The sequence below is a fragment of the Tachyglossus aculeatus genome, chromosome 11 (genome assembly GCF_015852505.1).
Source record: "Tachyglossus aculeatus isolate mTacAcu1 chromosome 11, mTacAcu1.pri, whole genome shotgun sequence".
In the NCBI taxonomy this organism is placed as follows: domain Eukaryota; kingdom Metazoa; phylum Chordata; class Mammalia; order Monotremata; family Tachyglossidae; genus Tachyglossus; species Tachyglossus aculeatus.
The window spans coordinates 66,648,319-66,663,184 of NC_052076.1; the positions used below are offsets into that span (position 1 = coordinate 66,648,319).

General features: G+C 45.8%; 1 non-coding gene across 1 annotated transcript; it reads right to left on the minus strand.

Annotated features, from left to right (window-relative positions):
• Positions 1-689: 689 nt before the first annotated feature.
• LOC119935396 lies at positions 690-827 on the minus strand. Its single transcript, XR_005453281.1, has one exon. It is a non-coding gene; the product is annotated as a small nucleolar RNA SNORA7 (small nucleolar RNA).
• Between the last annotated feature and the right edge of the window lie 14,039 nt (positions 828-14,866).

Below are 14,866 nucleotides of genomic sequence, written 5' to 3' on the forward strand. Positions count from 1 at the left end.
CTGCACATAGTAAGTGCTCAATAAATACGATTGATGATGATGCTGAATGAATTTGGGCAAGTCACTTCTCTGTGCCTCAGTTTCCTCACCTGGCTTTTCCTCACCATCCAAGTTGCTACCACACCAATCCAAGCAGTTATAATGTCCCACCTTCACTACCACGTCGGACTCCTTGCTGACCTCCCTGCTTCCTGTCTTCCCACTCACCATTGCACAGGCTTTAAAAGCTTGATTTGGGGGGCTTAGATCTGGAAAGGCACCATGCCCTACGTTTTCCAGTTCATTTGGAGGCCTGCAACTTGACACTAACCACTTCATTCGGAGTGCTGCCATTTGTGTCAGGAGTGTGTACAGCAGCAAATTACAGAAGTCATGAATAAGACGTGAGAAATGAGGCACTCTCTCCAAATGCAAGCTGACGAAAACTCCAGATGAAAGTTCTTTGTGTCTGGGGGAACTACTTGTCTTGTCTTGTGCTGTCGAATCATCTCCGACCGAGAGCAACACCGTGGACACATCTCTCTCAGGGTGTCCCACCTCCATCTGAAATCATTCTGGTAGTGTATCCATGGAGCTTTCTTGGTAAAAATACAGAAGTGGTTTACCATTGCCTCCTTCTGCGCAGTGAACTTGAGTCTCTGCCCTCGACTTTCTCCCATGCTGCAGCTGCCCAGCACAGGTGAGTTTTGACTTTTAGCAGATTGTCTTCCACTCTCTAGCCACTGGCCAAGTTAGGAATGGAATGGGTAGGCCTCCTCTTGACTCTCCCTCCCATAGTTGAGGCTGGTAGAGTATTGGAAACTCTCCAGGTGTGACCCTGAGAGGGGATGGGGAACTTCTAACTCTGTCAAATAAAGGCTTTCTGGTTTGGGTCAGCCAGTCTCCACGAATCCTAATTTAACTGGTAATATTGAAAAAAAATCCACCAACTAATATGGTTCCCAATTCACCCTCTCACCCGGCTATATTCAGCTAATAATAATAATAATAATTTTGGTATTAAGCGCTTACTATGTGCCAAGCACTGTTCTAAGCGCTGGGGGAGATACAAGGTAATCAGGTTGTCCCACATGGGGCTCACAGTCTTAATCTCCATTTTCTAGATGAGGTAACTGAGGCACAGAGAAGTTAAGTGACTTGCCCAAAGTCACACAGCTGATAAGAGGCAGGCCGGGATTAGAACCCATGACCTCTGACTCCCAAGCTTGCGCTCTTTCCACTGAGCCACGGTGCTTCTCTAAAGCTAATAAAATCTCATTCTCTACATATCATCTGGCGTGGATAATTGCTACCAAAACTCAATTAGGCGGAGTTAACAGGGCTAAAGTCAGTCCAGATACATGAATTAGTATTCTGAATAGTTGATTTTCTATTTTTTTCTACTGATTTAAAGTTGCCTTTGTTGAACCGCGGTATATTAAGATGCATATAAAAACTGAAAGACTGCAAAATCGTACAGATGGTATTTAGCTTCTCTTACCCTTGCCACAATTTACCATATTTGGAGATGAAGAAGCACTAATTGAGAAGTTAATAGGCCTGAAAAGTGCTATGGCCTAGTGGAAGGAACACTGGTTTGGGAGTCAGGGCATCTGGGTTCTAATTCCACTTCCACCACATGTCTATTAATAATAATAATTATTATTATAATAATTATAGTATTTGTTAAGTGCTTACTATGTGCCAGGCACTGTACTAAGCGCTGAGGTGGATATAAGCAAATCAGGTTGGACACAGTTCATGTCCCACATGGAGTTCACAGTCTTCATAGCCATTTTACACGTGAGGTAACAGAGGCACAGAGAAGTCATATGACCTGCCCAAGGCCACACAGCAGACAAGTGGGGGAGGTGGGATTAGAACCCATTACCTTTTGAGTCCCAGGCCTGTGCTTTATCCACTACGTCATGCAGTGTGGCTCAGTGGAAAGAGCCCAGGCTTTGGAGTCAGAGGTCATGGGTTCAAATCCCAGCTCCACCAACTGTCAGCTGTGTGACTTTGGGCAAGTCACTTAACTTCTCCGTGCCTCAGTTTCCTCATCTGTAAAATGAGGATTAAAACTGTGAGCCCCCCATGGGACAACCTGATCACCTTGTAACCTCCCCAGCGCTTAGAACAGTGCTTTGCACATAGTAAGTGCATAACAAATACCATCATTAGAGAAGCAGCGTGGCTCAGTGGAAAGAGCAAGGGCTTTGGAGTCAGAGATCATGGGTTCGAATTACGCCTCCACCACTTGTCAGCTGTGTGACTTTGGGCAAGTCACCTAACTTCCCTGTGCTTCAGTTTCCCCATCTGTAAAATGGGGATTAAAACTGTGAGCCCCCCGTGGGACAACCTGATCACCTTGTAACCTCCCCAACGCTTAGAACAGTGTTTTGCACATAGTAAGCGCTTAACAAATACCATCATTAGAGAAGCAGCATGGCTCAGTGGAAAGAGCATGGGCTTTGGAGTCAGAATGGGTTCGAATGGAGTCATGGGTTCGAATCCCAACTCCGCCACTTGTCAGCTGTGTGACTTTGGGCAAGTCACTTCACTTCTCTGTGCCTCAGTTCCCTCATCTGTAAAATGGGGATTAAGACTGTGAGCTCCCTGTGGGAAGACTGTGAGCCCCCTGTGGGACAACCTGATTACCTTGGAATCTCCCCAGCGCTTAGAACAGTGCTTTGCACATAGTAAGCGCTTAATAAATGCCATTATTATTATTATTATTGTGTGACCTTGGGAAAGTCACTTCTCTGTGCCTCTGTTGTCTCATCTGCAAAATGGGGGTTCAGTACCTGTTCTCCCTCCTACTGAGATGGTGAGCTCCTTGTGGGACCTGGTTATTTTGCATCCACCCCAGAGCTTTGTACACTGTTTGACCAGTAGTAAGCGCCTAACAAATACAATTATTATTGTTTTGAAGAGTTGAATGTGTGTAGTGATCGCTTTATATCATCTCTGCATTTGACAAGCGCTTAGTACAGTGCTCTGAACATAGTAAGCGCTCAATAAATACGACTGATGATGACAGGAGAGTCCAGTATTTCACTTCCACAGGTAGAGGCCAACACAGTGGCAGAAGCAACACACCCACCCACAAATACACACTCTGACAATTATGCTTGGCATGGAGCAAAACAGAGGAAATAGGAAAAAATAAAAATAAGAACAATAGCAACATATACCATAATTATTATTATTACCTTGTATCTACAGCAGCAGGAACAGCATGGCTTAGTGGAAAGAGCACGGGCTTGGGAGTCAGAGGTTGTGGGTTCTAAACCTGGCTCCGCCACTTGTCAGCAGTGTGACTTTGGGCAAGTCATTTAACATCTCTGGGCCTCAGTTACCTCATCTGTAAAATGGGGTTTAAGACTGTGAGCCCCACGTGGGACAACCTGATTACCTTGTATCTCTCCCAGTACTTAGAACAGTGCTTTGCTCATGGTAAGTGCTTAACAAATACCAACATTATTATTATTATTAATATTACCCCTGTGCTTAGAACGGTGCTTGGCATATAGTAAGTGCTTAATAAATGCCACAATTATTATTATTGGTACTATTATCATTATTATTATTTTTATTAATCAATAGTATTTACTGAGGTCTTACTGCGGGCAGAACACTGTACTAAGCACTTGGGAGAGTACAGTATAATGCAGTATAATGGAGTTGGTAGACATGATCTCTGCCCCCAGTGAGTTTACAGCCTGTAAAGGCAGGCAGGCACTAGTATAAATCAATGAATAAAGTTCAGAAATCTGATTTTTCCGATGAGCGGAGTCCAGGAACTCACATTTTAATTCACTTCTGGCTGCCTGGTTCCTCACTAAACTGTTGTACAGTCTTTGGGAGACGTTGGTGTGGGTGGATGATATCGGGGAATTCCAGATGCGGAAACCCCACTCACAAGAGAATCTGTGAATTTCAAACATTAGACTCTGGAAACTGCTGAGTTCTGAAGTATGGAAGGAAGCTCCTGTCGATAGTTCACACAGCCCTGAGAGTTCAGTCAAACACTTGCTGTCTTAAAAAATGATGCCTTGGTAATAAATTTGTTCCTGCTTTCCATTTTTAGCCAAATTCTGTACACCACCCAGCCTGCTACTCTAACATAGGGATTTTCTTTATCCTTTAGGCTCTATCACCATCTTCCTAATAGTTCTGTCTGTTCAGTCTTATTGCCCTTGTCTGACACGTAAGGTGATTCCCATCTTCTACCCTCCAATGAGAAGAAAAATTCCAAGTGGAAAGCAGTAGGAACTAGTTAATCTCCTAAAATTTTGAAAATGCTAATACCAATTTAAAAATCTAACAGAGTGTAGTGGGATTTTTTGGTGGTATTTGTTAAGCACTTACTATGTGCCAAGCACTGTACTAAATGCTGGGGGAGATACTAGAGGATAAGGTTGGATACAGTCCATGACCCACATGGAGCTCCCAGCTTTAATCCCCATTTTACAAATGAGGTAGCTGAGGCACAGAGAAGTAACATGACTTGCCCAAAGTAGCATAGCAGACAAGTGGCAGAGCTTGGATTAGAACCCAGGGCTTCTGACTCCAAAGCCTGTGCCTCCCTCCCAAACCCTGCCCTCTCCCTGACTTTCCCATCACTGTTGACGGCACTACCATCCTTCCCGTCTCACAAGCCCGCAACCTTGGTTTCATCCTCGACTCCGCTCTCTCGTTCACCCCTCACATCCAAGCCGTCACCAAAACCTGCCAGTCTCGGCTCCGCAACATTGCCAAGATCCGCCCTTTCCTCTCCATCCAAACCGCTACCCTGCTCGTTCAAGCTCTCATCCTATCCTGTCTGGACTACTGTATCAGCCTCCTCTCCGATCTCCCATCCTCTTGTCTCTCCCCACTTCAATCCATACTTCACGCCGCTGCCCGGATTGTCTTTGTCCAGAAACGCTCTGCTCATGTTACTCCCCTCCTCAAAAATCTCCAGTGGCTACCAATCAACCTACGCATCAGGCAAAAACTCCTCACCCTCGGCTTCAAGGCTGTCCATCACCTCGCCCCCTCCTACCTCACCTCCCTTCTCTCCTTCTCCAGCCCACCCCGCACCCTCTGCTCCTCTGCGGCTAATCTCCTCACCGTGCCTCGTTCTCGCCTGTCCCGCCGTCAACCCCCGGCCCACGTCCTCCCCCGGGCCTGGAATGCCCTCCCTCTGCCCATCCGCCAAGCTAGCTCTCGTCCTCCCTTCAAGGCTCTCAGTACTGAGAGCTCACCTCCTCCAGGAGGCCTTCCCAGACTGATCCCCCTCCTTCCTCTCCCCCTCCTCCGCCTCTCCATCCCTCCGCCTTACCTCCTTTCCTTCCCCACAGCACCTGTATATATGTATATATGTTTGTATGTACTTAATACTCTATTTATTTATTTTACTTGTACATATCTATTCTATTTATTTTATTTTCTTAATATGTTTGGTTTTGTTCTCTGTCTCCCCCTTCTAGACTGTGAGCCCACTGTTGGGTAGGGACCATCTCTATATGTTGCCAACTTGTATTTCCCAAGCGCTTAGTACAGTGCTGTGCACACAGTAAGCTCTCAATAAATATGACTGATTGATCGATTTCCATTAGGCCATGTTGCTTCTCGTGGCATTCCTGGCCCCCACCCATTTACAGGGAATATGGAGTAGCCTTTCTGTGTCCCCGAGGAACTGGTTTGGAGACAGCTTGCTGCTGAGGCTGATCATCAGAGAATATCATCTCCATCAGAGCGGAAAGAAGGAGAGAGGGAGGGCGGGTGAGAGCTACCCACTCCAGAACTGCTCAGGCCACGAAGCAATCTCCAGTTCTGTCCTCTCCCATGCCATACAAAACCATAAGTGACATCTCCACTAGGAAAACTGGCCTCACACTCGGCAGACCAAAAACAGGCTACTCTTCTCCCCTACTAAATCGGTTCTGCCTCCAAACTTTTTCATCACTGCTGACATCAACATCACCCCTGTCCCAGAAGCTTGCAATAGGGATGTCACCTTTGACTCCTCTCTGCTTTTTTGAGTTTGCACCCTCAGTGTCTCAGAGCCTTGCAGGTTTTTCTTTCACAATATTTCTTGGTTCTGCCACTTTTTCTCTGCCAGTCTGGATGTCACCTTTGACTCCTCTCTGCTTCTTTGAGTTTGCACCCTCAGTGTCTCAGAGCCTTGCAGGTTTTTCTTTCACAATATTTCCTGGTTCTGCCACTTTTTCTCTGCCAGTCTGGATCACTAAGTCTGGACCACTTGTTTCCTGACCCTGCCACTTCACGCTTTTTCCCTGTTCAGTCCCTCTCAAGTACAGCTGTAGTAACATAATTCTAAGTCACTGAACAGAACATGTAATGCCCTTCTTCAGAAATCCCCACTGGTTTCCCCACTGCTTCTTGCATAAATCAAAACCCCCCTCCTAAACATTGTCTTCAAGACTCTCCATTAGCTGTCTCCCTCTTGTCCTCTTCTTCACTCCTACTAAGCTTCTAACTACTCCTCACTGGGGACTCTTCCATCTCTATCCCATTGCTCACACCTTTCCCCTGGCATATAATACCCTCCATTCTCCACTCTATGTAGCCATGTCCCTCCCCAATTTGACAGCCTTCTCAATGACCTCTTTTCCAAGAGGCTTTCCCTGATCAATCACCCATCCGGTCATACTGTCCCATCAACCTTTTCGGCAAACATAATATGAATTATAATAATAGTAATAATAATAATATTTGAAAGAAGCATGGTAGTGAATAGAGCGTGGGCCTGGGTGTCAGAAGGACCCTAGTTCTAATCTCAGCTCCCCCACTTAAAAAAATGAATAAATAAAAAATAAAATCATGGTATTTGCTAACTGCCTACTAGGTGCTAGGCACTGTACTAAGCACTGGAGTGGATACAAGCACATCAGGTTTGGACACAGTCCTTATCCCACACGGGGCTCTCAGTCTTAATCCCCATTTTCCAGAAGAGGTAACTGAGGCACAGAGAAGCGACGTGACTTGCCCAAGGTCTCTCATTGCATTCCCAGATCCCACCTGTTTGCAGAAGCAGCATGACGTAGTGGCTAGAGCGTCAGTCTGGAAGTCAGAAAGTCATGGGTTCTAATTCCGTCTCTGCCGCTTGTCTGTTACGTGACCTTGAGCAGGTTACCTAGCTTCTCTGGGCCTGAAGTTACCTCATCTGGAAAACGGGGATTGCGATTCTGAATTCCAAGTGAGGCAGGGACTGTTGTCCTACCTGATTTGCTTGTATCCACCCCAGTCCTTAGTACAGTGCATGACACAATAAGCGCTCACCAAATACCATTATTATTATTATCATTTAGAGCTGCTCCCTGTCCCTAAGGAACAGATTTGGAGCTTGACACTGATGCCAACTGAATGATTAATTGTAGCCGCTCCCACATCCTCTGCAGACACTCCCCGTGTCCTCCTTGTAAATCCGCTGCTTCTGGTGGAGGATTTCAATGGGCTATTGCTCTCGTGAGGCCTTACATGTCTTATTAGCCCACATCTTTCCTGGCATGGAAGTGGAGTCTGGCCACCTCCGTGCTCAACCCCCGCCCTTCAAGAAGTGAGGTGTGGAGGTATGGAGGGGGAGCAGGGAAATGGGGGAGTCGAGGTAGAGAAGCCTAGACTGTGAGCCCACTGTTGGGTAGGGACCGTCTCTATATGTTGCCAACTTGTATCATCGTCATCATCAATCGTATTTATTGAGCGCTTACTATGTGCAGAGCACTGTACTAATCGCTTGGGAAGTACAAACTGGCAACATATAGACACAGTCCCTACCCAACAGTGGGCTCACAGTCTAAAAGGGGGAGACAGAGAACTAAACCAAACATACTAACAAAATAAAACAAAACAAAATAAGATAAATAGAATAGATATGTACAAGTAAAATAAATAAATAAATAGAGTAATAAATATGTACAAACATATATACTTATATACAGGTGCTGTGGGGAAGGGAAGGAGGTAAGATGGGGGGATGGAGAGGGGAACGAGGGGGAGAGGAAGGAAGGGGCTCAGTCTGGGAAGGCCTCCTGGAGGAGGTGAGCTTTCAGTAGGGCCTTGAAGGGAACTTGTACTTCCCAAGCGCTTAGTACAGTGCTCTGCACACAGTAAGTGCTCAATAAATACGATTGAATGAATGAATGGATGCATGCGGAACTCAGTAAAGAGTCGCTGGTCCATTCGCACAGCATCGGGGGTGGGTGGGCTTCGAGGGTTCAAAGGGTCAATGGATGTCTCCCATTCATTCATTCAGTTGTATTTATTGAGCACTTACTGTGTGCAGATTATGTACTAGGCGCTCAGGAGAGTATAATACAACGACAAACAGGCACTTTCCCTGTCCACAGCGAGCTTACAGTCTGGGCGGGGATACAGTTTACTCAAGTTCTCCGACTCTGCAGGGCAGCCTTGGAGCCTGATTGTCTCCTCGCTCTTCCTGAATCCCCTCAGTCTGCCAGGAGGTGGGTATTGTAGGTGTGACCCCCTCTGTGGGGCTCAGGGAAGGCCAACTATCTGCTCTCCAGTGAGGGAACAAACTAGCTCCCTCTCTCCAAATGACTCTAGAGTTCTTGGACTCAAAGGATTCTTATCAATAATAATAATTATTACAGTATTCGTTAGGTGCCCGGCACTGTATTAAGTGCTGTGGTAGATTCAAGTTAACCAGGTTGTATACAGAGAAGCAGCGTGGATCAGTGGAAAGAGCATGGGCTTTGGAGTCAGAGGTCATGGGTTCGAATCCCGGCTCCACCAATTGTCAGCTGTGTGACTTTGGGCAAGTCACTTAATAATAATAATAATAATAATAATAATAATGGCATTTATTAAGCGCTTACTATGTGCAAAGCACTGTTCTAAGCACTGGGGAGGTTACAAGGTGATCAGGTTGTCCCATGGGGGGCTCACAATCTTCATCCCCATTTTACAGATGAGGGAACTGAGGCACAGAGAAGTTAAATGACTTGCCCAAAGTCACACAGCTGACAATTGGCGGAGGCGGGATTTCATCATCATCATCATCAATCGTATTTATTGAGCGCTTACTGTGTGCAAAGCACTGTACTAAGCGCTTGGGAAGGGATTTGAACCCATGACCTCCGACTCCAAAGCCTGGGCTCTTTTCCATTGAGCCATGGTGCTTCTCTAACTTCTCTTAACTTCTCTGTGCCTCAGTTACCTCATCTGTAAAATGGGGATTTAGACTGTGAGCCCCACGTGGGACAACCTGATCACCTTGTAACCTCCCCAGCGCTTAGAACAGTGCTTTGTCATTATTATTATATAGTACGTGGCCCACTGTTTAGGAAGGAGAACAAGTATTGAACCCCCATTTTACAGAGGAGGTAACTGAAGCCCGGAGAAGTTAAGTGACTTGCCCAAGGTCCCACACAGGCTGTGACAGAGCTGGGATTAGAACTCAGCTCCTCTGCCATGCAGGTCCATGCTCTTTCTACTGGGCTGTGTTTATCTCAATGATTTCTGTTCATTTCCATCTCCCTTCCTTCAAGAGTCTCTCTCTCCTCCCCTCAGCCCACCTCTCTGTCTCTATCTCTCTGACTCTCTCTCACTTACCACACACAAACACACAACAACACACACCCCACCACACCCCCTTTCTCCCCCTTTCTTAGAGGCTTTGGAGAAGTACTACCTAGGGACCTGCATCTGCACCTGTATATATGTTTGTACATATTTATTACTCTATTTATTTTACTTGTACATATTTATTCTATTTATTTTGTTAATATGTTTTGTTTTGTTGTCAGTCTCCCCCTTCTAGACTGTAAGCCCGCTGTTGGGTAGGGACTGTCTCTATATGTTGCCAACTTGTACTTCCCAAGCGCTTAGTACAGTGCTCTGCACACAGTAAGCGCTCAATAGATACGATTGAATGAATGAATGAATCTCCCTTGCCGTCAGTGTGGCTTAGTGGCAAGAGCACAGGCTTGGGAGTCAGAGGACATGGGATATAATAATAATAATGGCATTTACGAAGTGCTTACTATGTGCAAAGCACTGTTCTAAGCGCTGGGAGCCTACAAGGTGATCAGGTTGTCCCACCGGGGGCTCACAATCTTAATCCCCATTTTACAGATGAGACAACTGAGGCACAGAGAAGTTAAGTGACTTGCCCAAAGTCACACAGCTGGCATCATCATCATTATCATCATCAATCGTATTTATTGAGCGCTTACTATGTGCAGAGCACTGTACTAGGCGCTTGGGAAGTACAAATTGGCAACGTATAGAGACAGTCCCTACCCAACAGTGGTGGAGCTGGGATTTGAACCCATGACCTCCGACGCCAAAGCCCATACACTTTCCACCAAGCCACACTGCTTTGCAGATTCGGGATCTAATCCTGCCTCCGCCACTGTCTGCTGTGTGACCTTGGGCAAGCCACTTAACTTCTCTGTGCCTCGGTTACCTCATCTGTAAAATGGGGATTAAGACTGTGAGCCCCACGTGGGACAATCTGACTACCTTCTATCTACTCCAGCACTTAGAACAATGCTTGGCACATAGTAAGTGCTTAACAAATACCGTAATCATTAGTATTATTATTAACTGTGGATGCAGGAGAGTGAGTGGAACAGGGAGTCTACCCCCTTGTAAACTCCGCTGTATGGGCTGAGGTGGGAAAGAATATGAATTATGTTGCCAACTTGTACTTCCCAAGCGCTTAGTACAGTGCTCTGCACACAGTAAGCGCTCAATAAATACGATTGATGATGATGATGATGAAGAATAAGGAGAAACAGAATGAGCTGTTATGAAACACTGAGGAGAACAGGAAAGTCCTTTCTCTTTTTCTGCCCCCAGGATCTTTTCACCTGACTGGCTGGCTGGATCCAAAGGGTTTTGCCTTGGTAAATAGATCATGCATTCCAGGCTTAATTAAACAATCAGTGGTATTTACTGAGCTCCTACTTGGGGCGGAGCATAGCACTAAGGGCTTGGGAGAGTACAATAGAGAGGGTTGAAATAAACAGCGATTTTCCCCCTGATCATCTCAGTTCTAATCAATCAATCAATCAATCAAATTTATTGAGCGCTTACTGTGTGCAGAGCACTGTACTAAGCGCTTGGGAAGTACAAGTTGGCAACATATAGAGACAGTCCCTACCCAACAGTGGGCTCACAGTCTAAAAGGGGGAGACAGAGAACAAAACCAAGCATACTAACAAAATAAAATAAATAGAACAGATTCTTGGCAATGTTGCGGAGCTGAGACCGGCAGGTCTTTTTGACTGTGAGCCCACTGTTGGGTAGGGACTGTCTCTATATGTTGCCAATTTGTACTTCCCAAGCGCTTAGTACAGTGCTCTGCACATAGTAAGCGCTCAATAAATACGATTGATGGATGATGGATGGATGGAGAACAGATTCTGTGCTGGCTGTGTGGATCACTCACTCTTGCTTGTTTGCTCTCTCTGAATTTAGTGTTTTATAGTTCTGGTTTGTCAGCAACGGGCTTTCCCCGTGTGGCCTCACGTCAAAGGGAAACAGTTAGCAGGGCCTCTGTTTGAGATGCTGGCTTGGCCTCTGGCCAAGGTAGCCTTGGGGTTTGGGGGAACTCCATTAATTCAAGACAACGTCTCTGGCCAGTGGGGAGAAGACGGCCAGCTCTTCTGCCCAAATAGTGGCTGTTACTGGCTGTGACAATCCCTCATGAGACAGGGACTGTGTCTAACTTGATGATCTTATATCTACCATAGCGCTTAATAGAGCTTGGGAAATAATAATGATACATATACATAGCATATAATAATATTTGCGGTATTTGTTAAGCGCTTACCATGTGCCGGCTCTGTACTAAGCTCTGGGGTAGATACAAGCAAATCGGTTTGGACACAGTTTCCGTCCCACATGGAGCTCACAGTCTTAATCCCCACAATAAACACCACTATTTATTATTATTGATGGGCAGGGAACATAACTGCTACTTGTACATATCTATTCTATTTATTTTATTTTGTTAGTATGTTTGGTTTTGTTCTCTGTCTCCCCCTTTTAGACTGTGAGCCCACTGTTGGGTAGGGACTGTCTGTATATGTTGCCAACTTGTACTTCCCAAGCGCTTAGTACAGTGCTCTGCACACAGCAAGCGCTCAATAAATACGATTGATGATGATGATGCTAATTCTGTTGTATTGTACTCTCCCATGTATTTAAAGTGTTCTGCGCATAGTAACTGCTCAATAAATATCATTGACTTTAGGGGTGGGCGGGTCGGACTGTTCTAGTTCCCCTCTTCCTAGAGCTTCTACTAGACTCAGACCAAGGAAGAAGTTGGTGTTTTTCTTCAATTTAAAGAGAATCTGTGGGCTTATAATAGTCATCCCTAAGATGTTATTTCTAGTAAGAACCCAGGCGAGATGCTGCCTTGACCACAGAAAAACACCTGGAGTAGGGACTGTCTCTATATGTTGCCAGCTTGTACTTCCCAAGCGCTTAGTACAGTGCTCTGCACACAGTAAGCGCTCAATAAATACGATTGATTGATTGATTGATTGAAAAGGCAGGATGGGGATGACCTGGGATAAAGATCAACAGTGAACATCGAACAGAGCCCGGTGAACCAGAAGGGAGAGAGACTTGCAGCAATGAAGAAGGAAATTTGGAAATTTGCACTAAAGCACATGATCTCTTCTGATTAGACTGAAAGTAGCAGTGATATTATTTGTTAAGCCCTTACTGTGTGCACAACACTGTACTCCATGCTCCTTGTGGGTAGGGAATGTGTCCCTTGCTCATGGCTCACAACTGGAACAGGAAGGAGAAAAGGTATTTCATCCTTATTTTCCAGACGAGGAAACTGAAGCACGGAGAAGTTGAGTGACTTGCCCAAGGCCACACAGCAGGCAAGTGGCTGAGCTGAGAACCCAGATCTCTGGATTCCCAGTCTGGTGTTTTTATCCACGGGGGCATTCCGCTGCTTCTTTAGAGGGACAGATTGATCTTAATTCTGACAGAGTAACCGCCGTACGTGACTGCATAAAATGGGCTATGCCGCAGACATGCCAGCGTGCCGGGTTCTGATTAGAGGTGGGGTGGGCCCCTTTCCAGGAAAGATGGCAACAGTCCAAAAGGAGATGGGGCAAGGAGGTGAAAAGCAGCATGGCTTGCCGAAAGCTCCGGCAGACATGAACCAGCTTGGGTCTGAACCCAAGGTGGCAAAAACACCTGTTGGGTTTTGCCCCCCACTCACCCACCAGCCAAAAGCCCCATCAGTGCTGTCATTTTCACACACACACACACACACACACACACACACACACACACACACACACACACACATATGCACCCCCCCCTCCCCCACCCAACAAAGTGGTTCGTAAACACCGGCAATGACAGCCAATACAGCCTTGACCTTTTAAGCCTTTCGATCCAGAGAGTCCCTCCAGGTGGCCATCCCGGCCCGAGTGAATATATCAGCCACCATTTGGGGATCACCCTAACCTCTTCCTTCTACGGGGTTTTTCATTTTTCTGCAGGGCCTTCATGTCAGTTCTTATTTTATCCTCACAGTGTCCCTTCGAGCTATCGGGAGAAGCAGGTGCTATTATCCCCCATTTTGGAGATGAGGGAACAGGCCCAAAGAAGTGGAGTAGTATGACCAAGGTCAGAGCTGGGTTCTAGCACTCAGGATTTCTGACTCCCAGCCCCAAGCTCTTTCCACCAGATCTCGCTACCTCCACAGACTAGCTCTGAATGACTAATCAATCCCTTTTACTATAGTAGCAGCAGAAGCAACAACATATTGAGCGCCCACTGGGTTCAGCACACTGTATTTGGCACTGGAAAGGACAGAATCTCCAAGTCACCACATTCCCTGATCACCAAAAGCTTAGATTCTAACATTAAACAAATTTACGACTGGAGTGAACAAACTAACTACATGACTAAACTTATATACGTGTATCCTGAAGATGGGTATAAACTCATAAATTTTAGGACTGGCTGATGGAATGATAAGGCCTAAGGGGCTGGAAAATTAAGTGGGGAAGGCTTGGAAGTGGAGGTGATGTTTTTGGTGGGCTTTGAATGTGGGGAGATCTGCAGTCTATCCGATGAGGGGAGAGGGAGAAATTCTAAGTCCAAGGTTCAGTGTGCACATAGTTCCCTGCAGCATATATATATGTGCATATATTTTACATGTACATATATATCATCATCATCAATCGTATTTATTGAGTGCTTACTGTGTGCAGAGCACTGTACTAAGCGCTTGGGAAGTACAAGTTGGTAACATATAGCGACAGTCCCTACCCCGCAGTGGGCTCACAGTCTAAAAGGGGGAGATATATATACACATATGCAAAATAGATATCTTATTTATTTGTTTATTTACTTATGTCAATGTCTGTCTCTCCCTCTAGACTGAGAGCTGGTTATGGGCAGGGGATGCATCAGTTTGTTATTGTATTATACTCTCCCAAGCACCTCGTACAGTGCTTCATCCACCGTAAGTGCTCAATAAATATGATTGAATGAATGAACAATAAGGGCTCAATAAATGCGACTGAATGAATGAATGAAAGTGTGAGCGAGGGGATGGAGCCGGGAGAGTTGAGAGTGAGGTACAGCTAAAAGGTTGGCTTGGGTGCCATGAAGTCATTGAACTGGGGAATAGCAGGTGAAGGGAGCCAGATAGGTAATGGGGGTGAGCCTTGAAGCTGATTGTGAAGAGTTTGTGTTTGAGGCAAAGAGACCCAGGCAGCCTGAGAAGGACTTCAGGGGGAAGGAAAGATGTGGATCCAGAGAAACGTCAGGAAGATGACAATCACATTCATTTGATCGTATTAAGGAGCGCTTACTGTGTGCAAAGCACTATACTAAGTGCTTGGGAGAGTACAGTATAACAATAAACAGA